Source organism: Haliaeetus albicilla, chromosome 3, assembly GCF_947461875.1.
Source record: "Haliaeetus albicilla chromosome 3, bHalAlb1.1, whole genome shotgun sequence".
Classification (NCBI taxonomy): Eukaryota; Metazoa; Chordata; class Aves; order Accipitriformes; family Accipitridae; genus Haliaeetus; species Haliaeetus albicilla.
The window spans coordinates 1974249-1999623 of NC_091485.1; positions in this window are offsets into that span (position 1 = coordinate 1974249).

Consider the following 25375-nt stretch of genomic DNA (forward strand, 5'->3'; position numbering starts at 1 on the left):
CATTTCAGTGAAATGTGTTAGTTTGATGAAGCTTCCAACAGAACCATGGATACAGCTACGTGGGCCTACGTCTGCAGTGCAAGCCCCCTCCTGCCCCTGAACAGACAGCTCAAGCACGATACCGATAGTGCCAATGAGTTTATTCCTTGAGCACGCTCTCCACTACTGTTTCAGCCCACAGCAGCCAAAACCTTTGGAGGCAATGTCCAGAGATTGTTTGGGAGATGTACATTCCAGGGACCAATACAATGGGTGGTATGGACAAGTTTTAACATGTTTATTGCTCTCCAATTTGTGTGGTGCTCCATCGCTATTCTATAATAAATTTTGCAGATTCAAACATACTCTTTTGAACACCCCAAGGCACGCAATGCAGACATTCCAATTAATGCTGTAAAAAAACCAGACCTACTCCTCTCTGGTGGGCTGCAGTACTGCTCGCATTATTTCATTCAGTAAGAAATTTAAAAATTAAAAAAACCCTGTTATCTTGGGTCACCACTTGTGTCCCAGGGGAAGTCCAGAGACAAGAGTTAGGTAGCGTGAATGCAGTCAGCGTATGTCGCTGTAGACTCAAGGCTACAGAACATTCCCTGGCACTTTCTGTTTAAAGGTGCTTATATGCATATAATTACAGTTAGAGCTTAGGGTCTAAGATCGGAGCTCTGAGGCAGGACGTGGCTGCTTTCAGGCTTTCTAAGCTCTTCATCAAAGATCTGGAAAACAGCAAAGGCTTTCTGGCCTTCTGAGCTCCCTGTCACAAAAGGAAATGTAGACAAATTAAATCTTTTTTTCTGAAATATATTTTCAAGCAATATATTCTATTGTTTCCCCTATTCAGGAACTTCTCAAATTCTGCATTGCGTTCCAAAACGGGTCTTTGTTTTCTCCCCAAAATAATTAGTTCTAATGAGTTTGTATAGCTTATTATTACACATGTAAGTATACTAGGGCTGGACATTTTGTCTTTGCATTTTATTTCTTTATTTCTCTTTGTCTCTCCTTCTATGTTCCAAGACATACATATCTATTTCCACACAACCTAAAGTCAGTTTTCAGTGGGAAATAAGAAGGCATATTTCACTGTGTAGTTATACTACTAGTAATTTTTCTTTGCCAATCACGTCTACATTTCTCTATGTTGGTGCCTTGCCATTATACCCATGAGTGGTGCCACCCAGAATTCTTACAGCACATGCCATAGCATCATTTCCATTCCACTGCTCCCCGCCCCCCCCCCCGCTTTGTACATTAACTAAAAACGCAAACATTTGCCAATATTTCTTTGATTCAGTAAGATTTATGTAAGACTTCGGCACTGGTGACTGAACAAAGTACTGCAGCTGTTCAAACTTCCACTGTAAATATTTCAACTCGGCGAGATAAACAGGGGCTCTATTATCTTGATTGCACACGATGCTGTAGCAGTTCTGCAGTGCTCATCCCGCTGGCCTGTTCAGCAATTTGTCAGCACAGGCCACTACGGAGAGTGTAGGTAAAATGTTGGTTTGTAGGTAATTCTCCAAAATGTTGGTTTGGAGAATTACGTAGACCGCCTGCAAGGCTTAAATCGCAACGCACCAGGGGTTAGAAAACAGATGGCACGAGGGGACAGCAACCAAGCAAGCCATAAACCTCAACCAGTGGTCCAACACCTGGCCAGCTGTTGGCGGCGGGTACCAGGACATCCCTGCCGAGGGGCAGCCACGGGGCCTGATGGCGGGGAGAAGGTTGGGTGGGAGTGGGCTGCCAGGACCCCCCGGGGGCTCCCCCCTCGCTCAAGGCCTGGTCCTGGCCAGTCAGGTTACCCTGAAGAAATAATTAAGTCATGGAAGAGTAAGCAGCAGTAATGAAATGTCTTGGACTTTCTTTTCTTTTAATTCTTCACGCAGTATCACATTTCTTAGTATTTCTGAGCTCTTATTAAGGCGTTCGCATGTCCCAAAAGGTGGAGTAAATTTACCCAAAGTCAAGAAACAGAAGATAAAGGTTTTTTTCCTCCATTTATTTACATTCGTATTAATAAATTTTCACTTATCCATTGCATTGCAGATATATAGTTTCAAGAGGGCTTCCAGAAGTCACACAGTCCACCCCTCCTTGTCCTAAGGGAAGGATAATTATACTCAGGGTTGTTTTAATCTGGTTTATAAGCCTCCAGAGAGACAGATTCTGTAGTCTTCCTAGACAGCCTAACCCAATGGTTCATTTTCCTTAGCTTGGTTTTGCTTTCCTGGCCTTCTGTTCAGGATATTAACACACTAAACATTCTAGGATATGAATATCCTAAATTCTCCTACTGTCCCAGCATGTTTCTATCAAACTAAGCTTTTAATTTTTGTGTCCTACCCCAATACGAGTCCTTCACTCTCCTTGATCTTTTCCACCATAAATGTTTTTTACCATTTTGCTCTTGTGGTATTTATTTAGCTAGGCTAAGCCAAGCCAAGTCCTTTGACTATTCCCCACCGATCTTCCATTTTAAGCCTTCTGGTATTACTCTTCTTCACTTTCCTTGTAAGTTGTTTATATTTTACAGAAACCTTAATGTCCCAAACTGGATGCATTATGCAAGAATGTCTCAGCAAGTGACAGGTAGTGACTCAAAGTAGATGAATTTTTTTTTTTTTTTAAATGTTTTACCCTTCTCTCTGAGGTTTAGTCAACCAGCTCTAGACTGCAAAGTATACCCATTTTCTTTCTGGTTTCACAAGTATTTATTTTTGCCTGGATTTAGAGTAGGAACAAACTTTTTTTTTGCATTTTTTTTGGTATACTACATAAAACCTGAGGAAACCCCATTTTAGCCATGTGGATTTGAATTTATGCTAGAAGAGGTGTCCCAGCACCTAATCTGACATTTTGAATGCTCTTTGCATGGAAGTGTGGAGTTACAGCCTCTGTGGAAGCTTTCTGAAGCAAGTCCCAGAGCCTGCATCTCTCCTGAGAGATTTAAGAGTGCCAGACACTTCAGAGTATTTGAAATCTCACAAAGAAGTCAAAATACACAAATATTATTGTAAAGCAGGATATCTAGGCAAAACAAAACAAAACAAAGCAAAACAAAACAAAAGCCAAACCCTTTAAAATGTGATTTTCTACTTCTCAAAAAAAGCAGCAATAATAATTGAAAATAAAACCTGGTTCACACTATGAAGGGATTACTGGCAGAGTAGTACCAAACTGATCTTTGAAGCATCTGACTTTTTAATTTATCCTAGATTCCTTCATCTCTGAATTCAGTTGAGATTATGACTCGATGTCTCTGGTGGACAGGGATGGATGCACCAGTCACACCAGCAAGTACATAACCACTAGAGGATACTGCAATATGGCACAGGCCAGGCTGCAATACCAAAACCGTAAGCAGAGTCAGACTCAGAATATGTGCATGACTGTGCATGACTTTTGTAATTTTCAGAGATATCTTTTTCACAGATACACTGCAAATATTCAGGGAAACCCCACTTTCTGTATTTATTTATTTTTTTTAATTTATCGAGGACATCTACAGAACTATTATTTAATGCGTTACAGAAAACATGGATTTCTCACAAAAAGCATCCCCCAAAAATAGTTGCAGATACTCAAATGATTTGAGTATAATGCTGACTGGAGAAACAGGTACTCCTATCTGTAGAATTTGAAATATATCTTGATGATCTGGCTTTTCTCACACTGGAAGAAACCTTTTTTTCCTCTTTATTTCTCTCCTATCACCCATAACTTGAAGTATAATCTTTATTAGCTGAATTGGTATTTAGAATGTAGCACTAGCATCAGCAAAAAGTGAGAATTCCTCATTTTCAGTTGTTGAGCTTTAGCCAGTTTCTTTGCCCAAATGCCGCATAGCAGAATTATGAATCAGAAACCCGTGGTCTCTAAATAGGAATCCAGTGGGAGGCAGAGACTGGTTCTCTCTGATATTTCAAAGGCATTGCTGACTAGAACTGATTGAGTTTTATACAACATACTCATTATTCAGCATCCGTATCATTCTGGGTTTCATCAGACTGTATACTCAGTAAATTTTTGGCACTCTTTAGTCAACTCTATCATTTATAGAAGAATATTCAATCAATAACTCTTTCAGTGATTACTGACTAAAATTATCTGTGAGCTACTTTTAAAAGTAATATACCTGCATGTTCAGTGACTAGAGTGTCCTGTTAGACTGCTTAGAACAACTCCTCCTCTCTGGTAACTGCATTTGAAAGAAAAAACAAAATATCAAGAAGGGATGTTTAGCAGACCTTCTGGAAGTCCCTAGCAATATAGATTTAATGCATATAGTAAGCTACTAAACCAGAACCAGAGGGATCACTATTAAACCAGAAGTCCTAGCTGCCAAGAGCTCAAAGGCACAGCGTGTGGGAATCACTGCAGCAGAATGGAGAGCAAATTGTGACTGGCGGAATCACTCTGCGTATATTTTGCTGCACAAAGCTCTGGGGAGGAAGGACCAAGTCTGTATCTGGTAACATGTACTTCTAAGGACACAGTGACCTAGCCATAGCTTTGAATTGCTTAGGGAAAACAAACACACACACACATGCACACCGGTACACTTCTCTAGGACTTGGCACTTCTAAGAGTGCAGAGAAAAAGAGGACTTGTCTAGTCTTAACAGGACGCAGCTCTGTGTTTCCCTTACATCTCTGACAACAAAAATTAGAAAGTCAGATGAGACATGAAAGAAGGAAATTAATTTGGCAAGCTGACCCCTTTCCATCATGAATGAAAAAAGGACAAGAGCACATTCAATTGCTCTAACTGACAAAAGGATTAAATATCCAGCAGGAACAAGCAAGGGCAAAAACTTCTGCCTGACCAAGAGAATCATTTGCCAACAGACTGATTTCTGAGGGAACTGCAGAAGGGGAGGGGGAAAACAAGTTTCTATCTGTGACCAGAGCTATCACCTTGCATTTCTAGATTCACACCGGGGAAAGGATTTGGAAACAATTCATCTGGTGTGGGCAGATAATCAGTTTGTCTATAGAAGAAAAGAAAAATACATGCAACTATGTCTAGAACAAATCACTGAATTAAATTTTTTTTTCTTTTCTTTTCCCTGCTAGAGATAGCAAACTGAGTTTCCATTTTAAATCAGGACGATTGTTAGGTAAGATTGTTAGTACCATTTACTGGGATCTACCTGCTTTATATCAGCTACATAAAGGAATCTTAAAGATACTTATGCCATTTTTAGGGAGGCTTTGGTTATATACTTAAACAGCCAGGAAAATATGTCTCCTCTACCCTTGCAACCATATGCACAGATTACCTCCCTAAAAGAATGAACTGTGCTAATATTTGTGTTCAATTATCTCCACATCATAGTCCAAATGCCCTGATACTTAAAATGGTGTAAATTCCTCTAGCATTAGCCAAGGTAACTGTCAGGCACTACAAAACCAGTTTCAGACAGCAAGAAAATTCAGGCAGGTGATGGTGATATCCCTTGGTGGAGAAGATGGTAAGTTTAAGGAATGGGGGCCGGAGTAGGTTTGTCCATGATGGCTAATGCAAATCTTCCTGAAATTCGGGAGTGGAGGCTTGGACCAGAAGCACTGTGGGGCTCCACAGGAGCTCTGGGGAGCAAAGCAGAGGATGCTCTTCTCTCCCAGTTACGGACTCTGCATTTTGGTATCTCTGCTGTCAGGGATCTTGGTTTTCTTTGTCAGATTATGTTTTCCTGCTCATGTTCTGGGTTTCCATCTCATGACTTGATGAAGATTCCCCAATTATTTTTAAAGCTGATTATGTGATCATGAAGTATATCCTAAAAAGTACTTTATACCTTGAACAGGGAATTATTAAGTTTCAGTATCACCTGCGGCACTTTAAAAAATACTGCCAAATTTAAAAGCTTATAAATAAATCTAGCTTATAAGTAACGTTTCACATTTCCAGAGACAATACACAACAGCATAATTAAAAATGAAGTTATTTATAATTTTATGAACACATAATTGGGTAAAATCCTTCTTTCTCTCTGCCTCTCAATATACATATACTTCTGTGTGTGTGCACACATATTATAGGCGTTATAACTCTAATCTGATAGAACAAAAGATGCTTTCCAAGCCTTAAGATAAACATGTGAATAACCTCACTGAAACTTGTGCTTCAAGAATTAAAATATATGATTGTTTTCTTGATTAGATTACCCTGTAGATAATTTACATGATAAAGACTCCTTTCAGAGCTACAAAGTCCATGAGCATCACTGTTAGCAGTCTACTGCTGGGTAATGAAAAAACTCCGCACGTTTTTATCAGGTTGCTACTTGCCACCTGAACCCACATGTTCAGATCAGAAAGGAAGATGGCCAGGCTCTAGGGAACTCTAGGGGACTTCTTCATAGCCAAAGGAGTGAGAACTATTTGTGAAGTTTCAGTACATTTTGTTTGTTTGATTGTTTGTCGCTTTTGGAAGTGGCTGCAGGATGGTAAGAGATAGGGTACAGGGCTGATCCCCATAAACAAATCACCAATAACCTGTTAAAGACACACAGAGCTGGAGCTGGACAAAGCTGGTTTTAGGGGTAACCATGTAAATTCAGAGGTGGTGAAGGACACCAGATACTGACAATTCATTGTAACACCCCCCTCTTCCTCCCCAACCAGGATGAAACCGCTGGCCTCAGGACACAGAGCAGGGGAAGGGTGAACACAGACCTAGGAAAAAGGCAGAAGTGTGGGTATAACAAGTTTAACTGCATTATTGCTATTATGGAGACTTTTCCTGTATAAAAGTATTCTAATGGTACAATTTTTTCTTTTTTTTCCATAACAATTAGATCTAGACTAATAATGATTAGACTTTTAAGACTGTGATTATAGTAACAATACATTTTTGGCTTTATACGTATACATATAGAAAATGTGCTTCCTCTTTGCTCATAATCAAGATATTGAGTGTAACACCATAACATAAAGGTTGAATTTGGAGAGTCTTGCAGGAACATAAAGTCTTAGACTTTAAAGAGAGTTTTGCAAGGAAGGTAGCTTATTTAAAAAAACTCTCAAGTGCTTTTCTGTTAACATGAAATGAGAACAACCTATTATGGCTAGTGATTGCAACTCTCTGGGTGGTGGCTTTGTGACTCAGACCTTTGGTTCCAAGCACCCTTCAGGAGCCTCCAAAATATTGTCTCCAATATAAAATATGCAGGTGTAAATTGTGCCATATAATTTCATTTCATATACACTAACCAAGGGGGTCCTCCAACTCTCCTTTTGTCGGATATTACAGAAGAACATTTGTTCTTGCCACACAAAGAAGCAGCAGCAATGCCTGGAGAATGGTGGTTTGATCAGATTGGCATTAAGTGCAACAAGTAGAAACCAATTTTTATTTCAGGGTGGGGGAGGACATCATTGCCTAGTGATGGGGAACTAGATGACCTCAAGACTCTTATTACTTCGAATTTGCTTTGTTTTGTAACTTCAAGCACATCACTTCACCCCTTTGATTCTCGGTTCCTCTCCTACCTATTTATCTGCTTTGTTTACTGAAATTAGAGGCTTTTTAAGGCCATGACTGCCTCTCACTATTTGCATTTAATGCTGGTAAAGTATAAAGTTAATAGGTTCCTAATCTTAACTGGGGTGTGTTGCTGTTGCCATGGTACACAAAGACAATCAAGTTTCTTCGATGGGGCAAGGAGATTTGCAATGGATAAGCAAGATGCGTTTCTTTTTCATTAAGGAAGAATGCAGGCAAGTATCAGAAATACATAGGCAGCTATTGTTTAACATATAATATCTCTACAGGTAAAAGTACCAGCACAAACACATATAATGTATTTAAATCACTGTTCTGCGGAGATGCTGGTAGTTTGCAGCTATTACACCTTCAGATACAGAAATGCAGTTTCAGTTCAAGTTCAACACAGCTTTACCTGGTGACACAGAGGAAGTGCTGGGTTGCCTGCTCTGACTGTGTCACTTGTAATGAGTGACTTTAATATCTATGCTAATAAAGCTTGCTGCATCCCCTGTATAAGCTTGACACAAGCCCCAGTGGCAGAGAAGGAACAGCTATCTAAATTAAACTGAATACGTCTTGATTGAAAATGAAGGAAATTATATTAACCAGTCACCTGTGGGTAGATGTCATATGCTACCCTGTGCTAAGTTTGCTGGTATAAGTGTCTGGTATACTAATTTATTTCAATCTTTGACATAGCAGATAAGGAGCATCTCCATCACCACGAGGAGACAGATTGGCACTCCATCTTAGCAGTTTACTGAAATCTTTCTTTTGCTCCTAGCAACTTGCTTTACTACAGGCTTTTTGTCTATGGAATATGTTTGACATGGGGTGGGATTTGTCCTACTGATTTCTATAGGAGTGCACTAAAGTTCATGACAGATCCAGTCCTCAGATAGCATATGAAATCTGTTTAAACCAGGGAAGAATACGGTATTGAAGGGATTTATAGCTGCCTTGAGTTAGACCAACCTAGGTTTTACTAAGTCAGAAGGTTTTATTTACATATAGAGAGGTAATCAAGTTATAATTCTGCAAGAATTATATACCAGTGTCTTATATCCTCATAGTGCTGCTATTGTTGGGTTTTTTTGAGAGTGCCCAGAAGCCTTCATTACAGAGTAGGATCACAGCATTGGTTTTGCTGTACAAATGCAGCATCAAAAAGACAGCGCATCCTGGTGGCCCAGGAGACAAGAAACGCAGAAGGCTGAATACTCCTTTTCCAGCCATGGAATTTATCTTCTGCCTGATATTTTCCTGCCACAATTTCTACATTTGCTAACAAGGACTGAATTTTTTTTCCCCAATAAAGTGCTACAAAACCATTTTAGATAAAATAGTGATGCAATGGATTGGGCCACATACTATATCCCAAACATTTCACAAATTGAAGCTGACCAGCTGCATTCTGTGTTGAGCAGACCTGTTGCTGGAATAGAGTGTACAATGGGGTGAAACAGCTAGAATAGAAGTATTAGGCTGTGTAAACCCATTTTTTTCTCTGACTTCTTCCAGTTGTCTTCACTTTAAGTCTGATTAGTTGGGCTTTAAATGAGCATACGAATTTCATCCAAGAAGAGTGTGGAACAGGGCAATGGTTTGTAATGCTGTTGCAATGTAGAGCAGATCAGTGCTGAGACATGTGAAAGGGATAGAAAAGGTAGACATTAACATCTACTTAGATGTTGCAAAAAGTTCTCAGGCAAAGCAAATGTAGTACGCATTCAGACTCCTATCAGTAGCTTGAAGCAAATGAATCTCTGCAATATGGCATAGAAAGAAATATTAATTTCCAGCACCTTCTCTATGATTATTCAGTCAGAAATTCTTAACTAAAGAGAACAAAAGAATCTTGCCCAATTATATAGAAAAAATGGTCATGCATTGCATTCTTTATGGAATTTCTTTAGTCATATGCTACGTTTATCTTGTCTTTTGTGGTGTGCCTTCCACACTACATGGCATATTCATTTTCTTTGGGAGCATTGTTGCATCTCAAAAAAATCATAGCAAAAGTGTAAGTTAAGATTTATTTTTATTATTCACCCAGGGATTGTTCTCAAAACATTCTGATCCTTCAAAGCAGTTTAATTTTGCTAATTTGAAATCTATATATTATTGTAAGTGGCAACAGCAATTATCATTGATGTTTTCCATAAATCTCAGCTATATTTGGATTCAGATGCTAACATTTATAAAACCTCATTAGAAAACCTTACCAGGAAGGAGAAAAAGTTATAGGAAATGAATTATGTTGAAAGTATGCAATGAAAAGAACATAAAGATTTCTGGAATAATCAGAGTAATGTAACATGTCCTCATAAGGAAACCAACATCCAATACAAAGTGTTACTGTACATTAAATAGATGGTTTATGATAGGCACATATTTTATTAAACCTCCAATTTATGATTTTGGTTATTTTTGACAAGTTAATGTTGAGACTTGCTTCTGAGCAGCACTGCAAGTTGAAAGTCCTTTTCTAAACAATTTGAAGTGCTCCAAGTTGAGATACATTGTTTGCGGTGTATTACAATAGAGATATGCTTCAGTATCAGATTTTTAAATGAAAATCAAGTTTGGACATTATCTTTGTTCTCTGTTTACCTCTACACATTTCTGTGTGAATGAAAACATTCAAGTTTTTCCTCTGTGTCTTAAAAAGTGATTGCAATGCCTGAACAATAATTTTCATATTTACTCAATTTCCTTATTTTCTAGACTTCTTGAACTTTGCGTTGCCCTGGTCAGGAACACACTGGCTTCAATATAATTTTCCTGAAGAAGCCTTCTAAAAAGATTGCTTTTCAGTAGATAGTAGTTCTGCACTGTATCAAATGCAAGCCCATACATTTCTGCCCATTTGAATTAGGATATCCACCAGGATATTGCATATGGTTAAGCTGGAATCTAATGCAAAGCAAGTTCAGATAGAGATTTAAAGAGCCTTAGCTCTGACAGTAGTCTATGTCTTAATGCTGAGTTTACTCAGCTCTCACTGACTGAAACCCCTCATTTCACTTAGAATAAGGCTGTGCCTATGGGTCATATTAACTCATGGTAATTCAGTCCATGTGGCCATCAGTCAATCTTCTTTTACTGACATCTGTGTGTCACAGATGGAGTGACTCACTTCACTAGTAAGAGAGAAGTAGCAATACATTTATTGATATAAAACAGCAATTTAACAAAGTTTGATAGCAAATGCGATAGTGGTTTAACAAGATTCAATGGCAAGGTACACTTGATATTTGCTGCATAGAGGACAAGGTCAGACAAAACTGTCAGGGAGACCCTCCCATTGAGTCACGAGGTTCAGAAAGGACCCCCTTGTGTTCTAAACTCCTTCTCAGAGAGGAGTCCGGGTGTGGCTGGATCTACTCCTAGTCCCAGACTTGGTCAACAGTTTATGTCTAAAGGATTACATATGCGCAATCAATCCTTCATATCACTTAGCTAAGATTTCAAAGTTTAGCATGTTGTTAATCACTTACGGAGAATCTGTTGTAGCAAGGAATCTCTCAGCCTCAAAGAGTAACCTCGAGAGGCATCCCTACTCAAGGGGAGATCCTGGTGTGCAGCCCACTGCTGTGCAGAAGACCTCAACGAGCCCTGGGCTGTCAACCACTTATAGAATAAGGTAATTGACTCATAGTCATATTTACATACCGACTCCAGATGTTCGCTTGTTCCAAATTTGGCTTGAGTCAGACATTGCCCAGCACTGTGGTTAGGTGGGCGCATTGCTCAAATTAGCCCTTGGCTGTTGTGTTGTTATCTGTCTGCCCCAAAATCACTTTGAGCAGGCTGAAGCCATCACCACCAGACTGCCAGTGGTGGTTATCACTTGAGCAGGGGTACTGAAATACAGGTCAGGTTGGGGGCCGGGGAGGGACAGGGGAAGCACAGTGCCACACTGTGGAAGAGTAAACAAGAACCTTCAGACAAAATTTAGCCCACAAACTACATGTGATATTGAGGCCACACTAATGATTAGATCAAAGCTTGATATTCTTTGTCAAAATCTGATTAATTTTTAATCATCTTTTTGCTAAACATTAGGAAGAAAATCTCCAAAGTAGCCTGAACCTATCTTCACATGTAGCTATATGCTGAACACACTAAATTGTAAATAGGCTTATAATCATCTCCCGAAATTCAGTAAATTACATTAAGCTAGTAATCCTTGGGGTGAGAATAGGGAAACTCTGTAGAGAGTATTACCTAGCTCAAGAACAGTGAAAGCATGCACACTTGTATAATCCCTGTCCTTTGTAACAAAAATTACTTCTGAGCTATAATTGTTTATATGGCAAAAATCTTGGTTTAGCGAATGGGGGAAATGGATAGGGTTAATAGAAACTCAGGTGAAAATTCTCTTTAATAAAGCACGTAAGAGGTACTTCTCATACCTTGCCTCTCTTCTTTTACTTTAAATACTTAGGAGTATTAACAGCCATCTAAGTCCATCATGGTTAAAGAGTACAATAGTATGCTTTGTTGCAGATGATTGAATTTTTTCAATTTTCCTGTCTTCATGATCTATTTCAGGCTGGTTTTGTGTCTGTTTTACACTGCAAATATCACTGCTGCATTTAGCATCACAATAGAAACCAAGGGTACAGACTACATCCTGGGAAGATACCAAACACAAGTCAGGAGTACCGACAAAATGGGAAAGCCAGATTTAATATTCTCTAGTGGTTTACAAGTGTTTACGGAATTTACCCAGTTTCCTGGCCCAATGTAGTCAGCAGCTCTCATGAACAGGAGCACTTACTGGAACTCAGTGGAACATGCTGGATGAATATTTGTTTTTCACCATAGGAGAGGGCCACCTGTTTGGAAGGGACACTGAGAACAGGAAGCAGGACATTGCTCCAGCAAATTATTCTTGACTGCTTAGATGTACTTAACCTCAGTAATAAAGAAGGATGGTCAATCCTATCTGAAAAGCTCTTGAAATCAAGGGATTCTTAGATGAGATTTCTATTCTATTCTGGTCTTTGTCAAGCATTTGCTACTTTAAGGTGTTCATTGCAGAAATAATTGTCTGAATGATGTAAATGCAATATCTCGTGGCACCTTCTCTTTTTTTTCCCTTTTCCTGATGGAAAACTGAGTTGTGGCATTTTTTAGTCCTACTTTTTATTAAAATATCAAGACATATAAAATTTTGGATTAGGTACAAATATACAAGGTATAAACCAAATAGTACAGTAAGTAAAAAATGTGGAGATTAAATGAGATACTTGCTAATACACTTCATAGTTATGAACAGCTCATCTGAAAATGAGTCCAATGTGAAGCTACATCTGTATCACTGTGACCATTACAGTTACTAGCAAACAGTGTGAGAAGATTCAGTGTGTTCAAGAAGGGCTCACACACTGTGGCTATAAGTATTCTCAGTGCATTTCACATTAACAAAAAAATCAAGCTTTTTTTTGGTCTCATAGCTGTCATCTATGGGATATAGGTTCTCATCTGATACCTCACTCATGACAATCTATTCATCTGTCTAGGAGGAGTTTGAACAAAGGGATAGGCACAGACAGATTAGTCTCTTATGCATATGAATCATAGGTATAATATATATTTATATTAGAAAAAAATGAGATCAAAGAAATAGAACTTCATGTAAAAACAGAGGTAGCCTCCTTGTACTAAATTTCTAGTCTCCTAGAAACACAGAAGCACAGGAAAGCACAAATTAATGAGTAAGCTACATCCAAAAGAAACTAGCCCTAAATTGCCCAATGTTTTTAAAGCTTGGTTGAAGTCAAAGGTGTAGTTTGAGGGATATTTCTGAGTTTGGATGATCTGTTTCACCATGTTGAACAGATATATCACATATTGAATAAAAGAAACTACAGTAGAGAATTGCAGATGTTTCACTTGTAGTAATATGATATGTACTAGAGTCCTTACCGAGTAATCCACTATTGTTTAAAGCACACCTTTACTTTAAAAAGAGTGTTTTGCAAAACACTCAATACAAGGATTATTCTTTATTTGTACAATTTGCTTGCTATTACACATCAATTAACATCTTCAAGCATCAGTTCCCACGTAACCCATTAGTGGACAAATGGTCTTTTATTTACCATTTTACTGCCCATAAATTTGAAGAACTCCTTAACATTTGTTGAACTATCCTGTGGATTTCATATTGAGTAGGAATTTTTTTAAACTCTACTGATTAGATATTTAATTTGCTCTGATTTTATAGATCTTTGAGTACTCAGCAGATTGTTTATAATTTTTAAAGGCCTTCTGCTTCTCACATAAGTCTTTATGACTTAATCAAATTGGCATCTGTTGCCCTTACCTGCATTTGGAATTACTTACATTTCATTTGCTAGTTTTGCCAAATGTTTCTTGGATATTTTTCACATTTTCCTGAGGGTAGGGGGGTGGTTTTTTGGAGTTTTTTTCATAGATATTGAAGAAAAATAAATCCTGTATTAAAAAAAAAATCCTATTGCCATTTATATTCCCCAAGAATCAGGTTACATAAGGTCAAAGCATTTGTGTATTTTTTTCTCCTAGTACTTATTCTGTTTCCTCTTTTTGTATAACTCAACACAATTGAATTTCACATAACATGGAGTAAACTAAAGTGGGTTAAGTAATAGGTTTGTCAAAGACATATGATGATGTCAGCAGTCTCAGCACAGTATATCTACACAGAGGCTGACAGCAAAGTTCTATCATCAGAGGCATTTCTCAGTGTTTTTGCTGTTTAACTGCCAGGAGATGCGACATAACCCTCCTGTAAATACAGGTTGTTTGGAGTAGTTATTACTGATGTTCCTGCTGAGTAACTGTATTAGGATGTTTGCATACTTGCTTCTTTCATGCTAAGTTCCACACCTGGAATTTTACTTTTTGTAGCTGCAGTCACAGTATTATCTCATGACTGTGCCTGGCTCGGCTGTAATTGGGTTGGGATCTGGAGTCAGCCTTGCTTGATATATCACGAACAAGGTGCATTCAGTTTTGTTCCTGAGCTTTACAGCAACCTGTCTGTTTCCTCTTTCTATGCTTCCATGAGAGCATAGGAATTGTGCCCATCTGTTGCGCTGTGTTACCATGTTATACGGAATGACAGCAAACATGATCTTTAGAATCAGTAATACATCTTTTAGAACTGATCTATTCTTCATGTACAACTCTTTTACCCCACTAGTTTCTGGTAGTCCAGGGACCAACCTTTTCCACAGGCTTTCTGTACTTTTTTAGTCCTGGTCAGAGAATGTTGCTCTACTGGCTAAATGCTTGGCAAATGTTTTAATATCACAGGCATCTGCTCATCTGAATCATTTTTTTCATGTTTTGTCCTTCTTTGAAATGGTGCAAGAGAAACTGCTACAGGAATTTCTCTTCTGGGATTCTGTATTACTTTCACAGCACACCTCTGTAATTTTGCAATCTTGCACTGCAGACTTGCCAGTGCAGAAGGCAGCAGGCTGTCAGGAACGTTCTCTAAGGAACTGTGATCTGTTCCAGCTTGTACTTGGCGTCCAAGCAAGGTGCATACTGTACCCATGAGATTTCTGCAACAGTATCAAATGATACTTTTTTTCCTCAGTTTAATTTTATTTCACTACTGTCATTGATGTTGAGGTCAGTGGGTTTCCTTCCTACAACAATTCTTGTGTTGTTTTACTGTCATTTGATTTTGAGGTGACAGTTCCTGTTGGGGGGGGGGGGGGGAGCTTTATCCAGATTGATGCTACACAATTTTTCCTCTGTTTCTTCAGCTGTTATAAAGCTCATACAATTTGGCTAACCTCAGAATTAAACTCCTTGGTTAAATCACATCTGGCGTGGGTTCTAATGCTTTTTGAGAAAAGGCTTTAAATTGTTTGGATGTTTCACTTCATCCAGGTCATATCTGATGCCTCCTCTTTCTAGTGAGTGATCAGTGGCATTTGCTCAACACAAACCTCCATTCTGTTGTGATGCAGTCTTTGTGTGTGTTGGTGGTGAATAGTACCATCAGGTTTCCACCATTTCACTAATGTTGTTTAATGCAAGAAAGACCCTAGTGACAATTTCAGTACCTGTTAGTTAATACTATAGTACCTCCCCTTTATTCTTTGAACTTTCTCTCGTGCATAAGTTCTACACAGGACATTCAAGAGAACAATCATTTTCCCATGCTGGGTATGAGCTGGCAATATTCAGACTCAGCATCCAGTACATAAATACACTTTCTGCCAAAATGTAAAGTGGGTACACTGCGTTATTGCTTGCATCTCATGAGTTGACACATATGTGGATCAGCTGGTGCCTTTCCTTTCCACTACATAGTTAATCCATGCCAGTTGCCTCTTAACTTTACAGTTATGCCACTTGCTACTTTGGACACTGCTCTTAAGTGCAATCATTGTGGTGTATTCACTGCTGTCTCTGTATTTGCAAACACACCCATTTTGCAATGTTCTGGCAGGCATCCTACATCTTCAAAGAGATCAGGAAATTGTTTCCAAATCTCCTCCGATGTGAGACATCCTTTTGTGGATCTGGGACCTACTCTGTCTGTGCTTCAGTTCCCCTGCTGGGGGTCTAAGTCAATTTAGATTGAAAATTCTTTTAGGATAAAAAATCCCTGTCTCTGTGGTTATTGCATACAATGTATAGTGACAGTCTAGTCTTCCCACTAGCTTTTATAACATTTTGCAAAGAGTACAGAAATTATTTCCTAATTTACTACAGATACATAGTAGAGGATTGGTATAAAAAGCACTACTGAGGTAAGTGTTGGCAAATCCGAATCTTTTAAAAGCATGTTCTACAGCCATTTGCCCTACATAGGGCCAAATCCATCACTAACTGACCTTTAAAAAGAGAAGAAAAAAAGACTGATTTTTTTTTTTTTATATTATAGATTTTTTTTAAATAGTCTCTTAAATCATATGATGAGGTACAAGCTGGTTCACTTTTATGCTTTCAGTGCAGAAAAATAGAGATGGCATTTTAACACAACCTCTGAGTGGAGGACCTATGTCTGTAAAACCTTCCCCTTCAGAGTAATTTTTCTGTGGTCTAAGACCTACACTGCTTTTAGCAGAAAACTTTATTTGTTAACATAACGACATCTCTTATTACATATAGTTTTAATAGAGCTGCTCTAGTATTTTTTGGAGGGAACATAATACTCTGGCTAAGAAACCAGAATTCTTGGAACCCATCATCACAAATGTCAATTTAAATGAAGTTTTCTTCAGTGAAGTTTTCCCAAAAATTCTGTTTTATATATTGTCAGATGTTCAAGCATGTGGGCAGCAGAAAGGATTATGTGTGTATTTGTCTACCTAAGCTTGAAAAAAGGAGGTTGAAAATCCATGTAAAAACTTCTTGCGTCTCTCATAGTGTCAGTAATGAGTTGCCTGGAGGACAAAGTATTTTCAACCATTTGTTTTGAACTTTCAAATGCTGAGTATGTTAACTGAGCATATTTAGCAGATAATTGTTTGGGGGTTTTCAGTGAACCAAACCATTCAACATAATGGCTAACTCACTTTCAAGCATTCAAGCGAGTGCAAAGAAGAAACAGAAGAAAAAAACATTAATTCTTTTCTTCCACGCAGTAAAACTGTAACAAAACTAATAAGTGTGAGACAACAGAGTAAAACAGAGAATGTAATTCACATGAGCAAGAATATGTATTTGCTCGTGTAATATTATGAAGGTAGAAAGAGGGAGATCAAATAAGCAGTATTTGTGCAAAGCAATTGAAAACCTAATGGTCATTCTCTGTGTCTTGTAGAGAGATGGAAATGAGGGGAAGAATTAACTTCATTTAAAACTGAAGCTTTGAGTAACGTACTGGTGTTAATATATGAGAGAGGTTATGGTTGTGTTTGGCTTTTTTTCTCCTTGGATCTTATTTTTCCTTAAGGAATTTCCTTGTGTTGTTTCTGCAGCACTGCTGTGGATCAATTCAAGATGACTGTTACAGGGAAGAGAAACTGTCTCCCCTTTGTTGTCTCTCTCATAGCAGGGGATTGAATAGCTGGCAACAGACCTGGGCGAATGGCAGTAACATTATTTTCAGTTGTGAATTTTCCTGTAGTATCTGTATGGTTTTCATTTTGCTCCATTTCCTTCATTATATCGCATTGCATTCATGCACTGATACCACCTCCTGAAGACGACTGGTTTTTTTCAGGTGATTAAAAGCTGTTGGCTTTGCGCAGAGGCAGAGTAACTGACAGCCTGTATCGGACCATTCAGATGGTAGGAAATTATAATATTTTCTGCATCTATAAAGAGCTTGTTTTGCAAAGAGTACTTTAGACAAATTGAGTTTAAATATGCACAGCTGAGAACAAAAATAAGTAGAGAAACAGAATATATGCTTTCATAAAAGTATTCAAAGCAGTTGAACACGCTTTCACTAATTCAATGGAAAAACACTTCTCCACTTACTTATATTGTTTCACACATCCCTTATAGCATCCTCTACCAGTATTCATATGTGCAAAGCATATTTTTCCTGTTGAATCAGGTACTTAAGCAGGTAAAGGATATATATTAGCTTCCTGTATGCAACAATTTTTTTCTTCAGTATGTGAGGTGTATGCATTCCTGTTTTTAGTTCAAAGTATATAAGTGTCAAATAAATTTTACAGCCAAATACAGTCTAAAATGTGTTAAGCTTACACTAATGTATTCATTCTTGAACTGTTTTCTTCCAAAGAAAAATAAATCTTATTGAATTTCTTTGTGTAACTAAGCACCTAAAAATGACTACTCTTTACACAGGACAGTTTTACTGTACTAGAAGTTTTGAAATGCTACAATTAACAGTAAGTAAACAGAACAACTGAATGTATTTCCCCCTTTTTTAAAGCTATTCTTGAGTATAACATTCTGATTAACACAATAATAATCTCAATATTTCTTGAAATTATCCCTCTTGCTGGTAAATCTAATGACTGCTGATCTTTGTGTGGAAATTTGGAAATGAATGCTTTTATTAGTAGTCAAAACTACAAGGAACAAAATAACAAGAGACTTGTTGGCCTGACAGGTAGGCACACTCAGAAAGAAGACTCCTATTAAACTGCATGTTTGCAAATTGCTGCAATGATTCCTGGCCACAGTCGTACTTGTCAACAGCAGAATGCACAAATCTTGAAAGTTCCTTGCTGGGAGATCTAAAAAAAAAAAGAGGACCCAACATACTATTGCCCTAAGGCTTTATAGCAGTTAAGCCCATGTCCTAGCAACAAGTGTCTTCTTTCCTCTCAATGACCATTCAAAGGGTAGTCTAAATGCAGTGTTATAAACCTATCCAAATATTTTCTGTTCCGTAGTTGCAATCAGTTTTCTAAAAAAGTACTAGCAAAATGTGTAACAGCTAAACATGGGAGCTTTTCTCTTTCCACTTTCAGAAGCGTTTAAGTTTGCTTGATACGTGAATGTAATGAGTTGTTTCTTAATATAATGGTGATAGAATAGCAAAGATGAGAATTTTTTTCCCTTTTTGTTAGTGATGGTGTCTTAAACCCAAAGTCTTAGATACAATAATCAAAGACACTATGAAAGTCTTCACTGAACTTATCTGCTTCGCTAGGCCTGACTCAAAATCTCCCAATGGTGTTGCCAGTCATGTGCAGCACTCCCCAGGAATCATGAAACAAGTCCTTAAAATGATTCCTATACTGGATGGTTATAACAAAGGTATCCTATTTTCTTGTTGCAATGTCTGTTCTTTAGAAAGTAGCTAGACACTTTACCAGAAGTAAATTACTTTAAGATGTAATCATAATTGGTTTTACATTCATGGTTTTAGAAGGGTAAAATAACATAGGCTTATGTTTTTCATAAATTATGATATTAAGTGGACTGCCAAGAGCAATTAGAGAATTTGGAAGTTTCTCATTTCTTTCACCTAGTAAGAAGCTTCTCTTAATTGTGATAATTCATTGCAACTTGCATTTGTACTGCAGTTTTTAGTTTTGATCCACTCATCTCTCTCTTAAGGGACAGTTCCATTCTGGTAAATGTTTACAAGAATGCTGACTGTTTTTATATGAGTACATCTTTCCTTTCAGTTTTCATCTTTGAGATGTGCCTCTCCTGGGTATAGTTTCAAATAGTATAGTAAATTGTGTCAATAATGAGTTAATTTATGTAAAACATACAGTTGACTCAATTCACACAAGTGTTTTCTGTGCAGAGTCACACAAAGCAGTTTCACAAAGATTTGTGGCTTGCCTATTCAGCTTCCTACTCAGTAAAGGTGCTTTTTGTTTGTTTTCATAAAGCTCTGTTTGAAGTCTCTTACAAACTGATTCGCATGAGCACTTTACTGCCTCACTGTCCACGATTATATTTATTTTGGTGAACAAGGTAAAAATGGGCCATAAACCTTCCATTGCTCTTGTTAACTTAGAGCATCTGCTCTAGTAATAAGCACCTGGTTGGATAACTTTGACATCTGGGAATCTTCCAGTTGATGGACTTGCCCTTACTGAGCAAGCCAGCGGAGATGATGAAAACATTATTAGATCTGTTTCACAGTCTTCTTTTTGTAGTCCTATGTACCTTTGCCAAAGTTGTAGCCTGCTGGTGTGACTTATATGCACTTTTTTTCTTACTTGGACACTCATAAGTTTTATTTTGTAGCACCTGCCAAAACCCAATATATACCTCTGATGCTCTCAAGAAAAGCTATAAAGAATATATTTGGTAGTGATATGTAGGCTTCAAGGAAGCCAGAATACAAGGAGAGGTTGGCAGGCAGCTGAACAGCAGCTCCCTTTAAATATGTATTATGCTCCTGATAAGTGTGATTGGCAAAAAGGTTTTTAGCACCATACTGACAAGTTTCACTTCAAGGTCTACATCCCTTTAATGTAAAAAGCAGAGTGGAAACTGGTGACTTTCAATCAAAACTGTATCACAGGATTTAGGGACAATTTCAGGTAATTATGAACTCTGTCCAGAAAGCATGCAGAAAAGAAAGAAACAGAGAAAGTAATAAGGTTTTGTCCCTTGTCAGGACTGCCTGTTTGTTTTGCATAATATCATCTCTCAGTTCTCAACAAACATTTGCAAGCCAGTCTGAAAAGATGAAAAGCAGCCAAGCAGTATTATAGCTGTCACTTCTGGGAACTTTTATTTTCCCCTGAGAAAAAGACTTTTTTCTCCATCTAATTTTGAATTGGTGAACTGATACGTAATCTTTGATTCCAGCTATAGTTGAAATGTGTGTGTGTACACGTTTGGGTGGGCACGCATGTAGGGAATGGATGAGTGAGTTATGTATACCCCCCCATATAAATCTTCGTATGTTTATCTAGAAACATACAATGCCAACTTCTGCATTAAACCAAATCAATATACAATATTTTGGTTAGGGATCTTCAGGTAAAATACACTTTCTCCACGATTAATTTTTAATAATTTTTTGCATCCTCTAGTTAGTTCCTCTTTTATGACCATTACCTCAAGCCAAAGTATTCAGCTTTCAGACAGATGTGCTCTGAGCCTAATGCCAATGTCATCTTTGTTCATTCTATGAAAATTAAAATTCTTGTTATATAATTAATTCAAGTTTGGCATGATTTTACTGCTTGTCTTACAAGTGAATGTCCAAGCATTTGCAAATAGGATACCAATGAAATGTAAAATGTAATCTGTTTTTCTTAAGTATCATCAGCCCATTGTACATATTTTGCTGGTTTTTGTGAAGCTGAGTATTGTGATGACAGTGAGCAGATATCAAAACTTAGTGGGTTTTGACTAGTTTAGATAGCCAGGTCACTTTGACTCTTCCATTAGATGGCTTATCTCAGGGAAGATTAATCCACCAGCTATTTTTTAAAGGTTATGAAGTGAATTTAATGCATGGAAAAGTTGTGATGAAATGAACACCTCTGGGAGTGAAGCCAAGATTTCTGACTTTGGAGCTGTTCTTATCAGCTGTTCCTAAAATGAAATATAAAAGCAGTGGTGTTGGAGGGGGAATGCCTTGCTTTTGCTTTTGTCATTTTTAAGGCGCTCTCTACCTGAGACTTTCATATCTTGGGTTCTAAATACAGAGCTATTACATAAAAGGTCCTCTGACATGCTTTTTAAGAAATGACTATCCCAACTTTAGGGGTAGAGTCCAACTGATTAAGTATGCTCAAGGGAGATATTGGAGGATAGATTGTATGTTCTCATGGACTTATTTTTGAAGACAAACATCAAAGTAAGCATTCACTGTGTCTATTATTTAAAAGCTGTCTAAAAATTAAAATCAGAGTTGTCTCATTATCTGACAAACTGCTGAAGACAGTAACAAAAACCAGGACTTCCAGAGTGGCACTCCCTCTCAGCCTCAAAGAAGTCTTTAAGCAGAAGCACAGAGTCACCCACGGGAGATTTGGTTTTTTTCTCTATTGGCTCAAGACAACTGAAACAGACTAGATGATACTGAGTTTTTAGATTAGAGGAGATGAATTTCATCCACCCAGTACTCATGTATGACACATAAGGATTTGGTTCTAAATTGTTAATCATGGCAAGATTTGTAATGTTCTCACTCTGGCTTTTGCCTGAGAAGTGGACATTTACACCTTTAAGTTGATAAACGCTTGCCCTCTTCTGTAACATGAACATACTCTATACCCAAATCCAAGCCCAAAAACCCACACACCCCAAGCCCCACCTGAATGATTATCATAAATTCCAATAGTTTAATGGTAGTAAATAAAAATACCAAATTCAGTTAAAGAGAGCTATTCAGCTATTTTTTTTCTGAACTAACCTGTTTCATGTATCATACAAATTCATATACAACATAGCAGTTATAATGGAAGTATCATGATGCAATAAATACAAGACATTTTTTGCAAACTGTGAAAGAGAAGCAAACTCTATTAGGAGAGGTAATGGCTTATCATGTGGTCAACTGACAGAGTTGAACAAGTACAGACTCATGAAATATCCCTTTAATTAAAGGTATTAATTCACCCAGAAAAGAGCTTTCACATTCCTTAATCATCATGGCTACCACAGCAATGTTATCAATATAATTTTAAGCTCTTTTAAAATCCCTTATTCTGTACACCATTAGTACGTCCCACTTAGCCTGCATATTTCTCTTCAAGCATTACCAAATGTGTCAAAACTATACTTGTACATAATATACAATATATAGTAATTGATGAATTCAAGATGAAAATCCTATCCTAGTGACATTTTGAACTCTACTGAAAAGAGATCGTGCTAATCACACAAAAAACAACCACAACATACAGTGAGTTTCATCCTAAAATACAGATTGGTAATTAGAGAACAACCAGTTTCCTGGAGATATAACAGCCTAAAAACAGGTGTGTAATAAGCAATAACATTAGAATTCTATTTTCATCCTTATTTGTACTATTATCTACAGCAAAAAACAAAGAAAATGTAGATCAGTCTAAAGAACTCAAAAGAGAGAAATCATCGCAGTCTAACAATCCAATTATCCTTGTAAGAGACACTGCAAGATGTGATCAGCAATGATTCTGTGATACAGATTCACAACTCTGTTGAACTGCTCAGTCAGAACTTGTACATATCCCACCAAAGTACATTTGGGATTTCTCCTTTACTGTAGATAGCTGGTCTCTCCTAATAAAGAGAATCTTAATTCTGAATGATCTCTTTCTTGTAGATATAAGGAAAAAGGTAACTAGTCATCAACATACAGTAGGAGAAATGCATCATGCATTTCTTTTTCAGTATATATTTATTGAGAAATATAGCTGTAGGCTAGAACCTGCAGCTACAGCTTCTTATCAATGCCTTTATATTGCAGAAATGTTCACTAAAACTATCAAATAAATGAAGAGTTCTATACAACAAAATTCAAACAAAAACATCAATGCACAAGTGATTAAATACATTTAACCCAGCAGCATTCTTTTTAAGATTCCCCTAGCCTGTCAAGATCATTTAAACTTAAAATTAACAAAACATGTTGATCTGATGAATCTCACTGGAAGTGTGTACTAGTGAGAGATACTCAGACTCTGAGACAGAATCAGAAAGGGAAAAGGGGAAAAGTAAAATACTGGAAACAGCATGAGGATTTAAAGGTATGAGGGAAAAGGTAAAGTCTTCTTTTCAGTACGTGCTTTTATATGTATATGGACAGTTGTGGATGGACAAATCACTGTAGACTTTATCCATGCCCTGTTTTGATGTATTTTATACATAGCCAACATTTTTTTTCATATGGAAGGAAATGCTGAAAACACAACCTAGAAGACAAGCCAAAAAAGAAAAACACAAAACCAAAAGCAAAACATCACTAAATGTGTAGATATCCCATTAATAAATTACTAAAATGAAGATATTTTTCAGCAGGTAGATTGCATGTCTTTTGCAAATAAGTGTTTAAAAAGAAGCTGAGCATGAAAATTATGAACATGCATTGATAATAGTTTACCTTCTGTATGTTTCTAGCTGCTGTTACTTTGCCTCTACATGCAACACTTGGAGCTGAAATACACTCTCAGAAATACTTCAGATGCCGTGAAATAGCAACATAACTAACCAGGAGCTATGTGGCACAATAACTGAATGCTACTCAAACTTTTCACATTGGTCTTCTCACTTTTTTACCTTGAAGTTAATTATATTTGTATTACTTAACATATTCCTGTATACATCTTTCTCTGATTTCCATTGGGGAACAGACTGAAAAAAAGGTCAGTAGTTGCCAGGTGTTAACTACCAGTACTGAGCAGCTATCATGGGTAGTGAGAGTGTGCTGTGTTGGAGAGTGTCTGCCCTTTATTCATACAAAGCCAAATAGTAGAATACAAATCAATTCTCGCTACATTTCATAGCCTATATGTTGGCATAATGGCCTCTGCTCTAATCAATATTTCCAATTGTACTAGGCTCCTATAGGTGACATTAAAGCGAATGTGTATTATTTTGGGATATAACAGTATTGACCAAACAATTATCTTGTGGAAACAGTGGATTATTACGGCCACTTTCCTTATTAAATGACTAACTCAGGATTTGAAACATGACCCTACTGCAGCATCTTGCCACAAATGGCCTCCAAGCTCTCTATGAATCTTTTTCATAGAACCACTTTTGCTTTCATATACGAAACAAAAATATGAAGATTGTAAACTACAGTTATATCAGCAACTTAGAAGTTTTGATTACATTTTCAATTTATTTTCTTCTTAAATTACTTACTAATTTTATGCCAAAATTACTTTTTAAGTTACACTTTCTTAAATTTGATTTTATTCTAGAGTCAGATTACTGGAGGAAGTTTTAGAAGAAATTCTACAGATCTATTCTTAAGTTTTTAGAGCATCAAGATGTGGCTTATCTGAATTATTAACTCAGGTTTCAGGATAAATTTTTTCACAGCTGCATATCTTAACCTTTTACTCTCATCTGTTTTCATTGCAGAGCTGAAAAACTAATGCATTTTTGTATTTACTGAAGTCAATGAGAAGTACAAATGTTTGACTAATCTGAAATGCAGGCTTTCTAAATGCTGAAATACAGTTTTAGGATCCTAAAGAAACCTTCCTTCCCTGGTGCCATGGTTTAACCCCAGCCAGCAACTAAGCACCACACAGCCGCTCACTCATTCCACGCCCCCCCCCCCCCAAGTGGGATTGGGGAGAGAATCGGAAAAAGAAAAAGTAAAACTTAGGGGTTAAGAACAGTTTAATAGAACAGAAAGAAAGAAACTAATAAAGATAATTATAACACTAATAAAATGACAACAGTAATAATAAAAGAATTGGAATATACAAGTGATGCACAATGCAATTGCTCACCACCCACCGACCAACACCCAGTTAGTCCCCAAGCGGTGATCCCCCCCGCCCTGCTCCCC